This window comes from Salvelinus namaycush, chromosome 12 (genome assembly GCF_016432855.1).
Source record: "Salvelinus namaycush isolate Seneca chromosome 12, SaNama_1.0, whole genome shotgun sequence".
In the NCBI taxonomy this organism is placed as follows: domain Eukaryota; kingdom Metazoa; phylum Chordata; class Actinopteri; order Salmoniformes; family Salmonidae; genus Salvelinus; species Salvelinus namaycush.
In genome coordinates this window covers 507,443-509,876 of record NC_052318.1, presented here as the reverse complement: position 1 = coordinate 509,876, position 2,434 = coordinate 507,443, and positions in this window count along the sequence as shown.

The window sequence follows — 2,434 nt, the reverse complement described above, 5'->3', positions numbered from 1 at the left end:
TTTCCCTAAGAGTTGTGCAAAGTTGGTTGAATCTTATTCAAAATGATCCACAGCTGTAATGGCGGCCAAAGGAGCTTCCACCAAGTATTAACTAGGGTGTGAAGACATACCCAATCAATGCATCATTGTTCTTTTAGTTTAAGGCAGCAAAATGTGAAGACTGTGCAAGGGGTGTGTAGACTTCACTAGCGACTGTAAAATCTTCTCACCTCAACGTTTTGTCATGCTGACCAGGTGGATGAGGTATTAATGATATATTTCAGCTTTTATTTCTTTCATCACATTCCCAGTGTCACGCCCTGGCCTTAGTATTCTTTGTTTCCTTTATTATTTTAGTTAGGTCAGGGTGTGACATGGGGAATGTATGTGTTTTTGTATTGTCTAGGGTGGTTGTATGGTTTAGGGGGTTAAGTAGAGTAGATGGGTTTGTGTTTAGTGTAGGTGTCTAGCTGTGTCTATGGTTGCCTGAATGGTTCTCAATCAGAGACAGATGTCATTAATTGTCTCTGATTGGGAGCCATATTTAAGACAGCCATAGGCACTAGGTTAATGTGGGTAATTGTCTATGTTGTACGTTTGTAGCGTGTGTGTGCACTTACGTCTATAGCTTCACGATCGTTTGTTGTTTTGTTTCAGTTTGTTAAAGTGTTCGTTGCGTGTTTTTCCTTTCTCTAAAATAAAAGAGAATGTATTTTGCACACGCTGCGCCTTGGTCCACTCTCTCTCAGCAAGACGATCGTGACAGAATTACCCACCAAAGGACCAAGCAGCGTGTGAAACAGCAACAGAACCCACCTACACAGGATTCATGGACATGGGAGGAGATATTAGATGGAAAGGGACCTTGGGCACAACCGGGAGAATATCGCCTCCCTCGTGAGGAGCTGGAGGCAGCTAAAGCCGAGAGGAGGCGATATGAGGAGGCAGCACGGAAGCAAGGCTGGAAACCCGCGAGTACAACCCCAAAATTTCTTGGGGGGGGGGGCTAAAAGGGAGTGTGGCGAAGTCAGGTAGGAGACCTGCGCCTACTCCCTGTACTTACCGTGGAGAGCGAGAGTACGGGCAGACACCGTGTTACGCAGTAGAGCGCATGGTGTCTCCTGTACGTGTTCATAGCCCGGTGCGGGTTATTCCACCTCCCCGCACTGGCAGGGCTAGATTGAGGATTGAGCCGGATGTCATGAAGCCGGCCCAACGCATCTGGTCACCAGTGCGTCTCCTCGGGCCGGCTTACATGGCACCAGCCTTACGCATGGTGTCCCCGGTTCGCCTACATAGCCCGGTGTGGGTTATTCCACCTCCCCGCACTGGTCGGGCGACGGGGAGCATACAACCAGGTAAGGTTGGGCAGGCTCAGTGCTCAAGGGAGCCAGTACGCCTGCACGGTCCGGTATTTCCGGCGCCACGCACCAAGCTTCCTATGCGTCTCCAGAGCCCTGTTCCTCCTCCACGCACTAGCCCTATGGTGCGTGTCTCCAACCCATTACCACCAGTGCCTACACCACGCACCAAGCCTCCTGTGTGTCCCCAGAGTCCTGTGCGTCCTGTTGCTGCTCCCCGCACTAGCCCTGAGATGCGTGCCCTCAGCCCGGTACCACCAGTCCCGGTACCACGCACCAGGCCTAATGTGCGTCTCCAGGGTCCAGTATGCACTGATCCTTCTCCCCGCACTCGCCCTGAGGTGCGTGCCCTCAGCCCGGTACCACCAGTCCCGGTACCACGCACCAGGCCTATAGTGCGCCTCGAGAACTCAGTGTGCCCTGTTCCTGCTCCCCGCACTAGCCTTGAGGTGCGTGTCTCCAGTCCGGTACCACCAGTTCCGGCACCACGCACCAGGCCTACTGTGCGCCTCAGCAGGTCAGAGCTGCCCGTCTGCCAAGCACCGTCAGAGCTGCCCGTCTGCCAAGCACCGTCAGAGCTGCCCGTCTGCCAAGCACCGTCAGAGCTGCCCGTCTGCCAAGCACCGTCAGAGCTGCCCGTCTGCCAAGCACCGTCAGAGCTGCCCGTCTGCCAAGCACCGTCAGAGCTGCCCGTCTGCCAAGCACCGTCTGAGCTGCCCGTCTGCCAAGCACCGTCTGAGCTGCCCGTCTGCCAAGCACCGTCTGAGCTGCCCGTCTGCCAAGCACCGTCTGAGCTGCCCGTCTGCCAAGCACCGTCTGAGCTGCCCGTCTGCCAAGCACCGTCAGAGCTGCCCGTCTGTCCCGAGCCGTCAGAGCTGCCCGTCTGTCCCGAGCCGCTAGAGCCGTCCGCCAGACAGGATCAGCCAGAGCCGTCCGCCAGACAGGATCAGCCAGAGCCCAACAAAGAGGGTCTTTAACACACACACAGGGCCTTTCAACCAGACTGCGCCTGTACAGATTCATTTTGTATCGCTCAGAAAGATGGCAGGAATATGAGCATTTGTGATTTCAGACTTTTTTGTTATGATACTTAT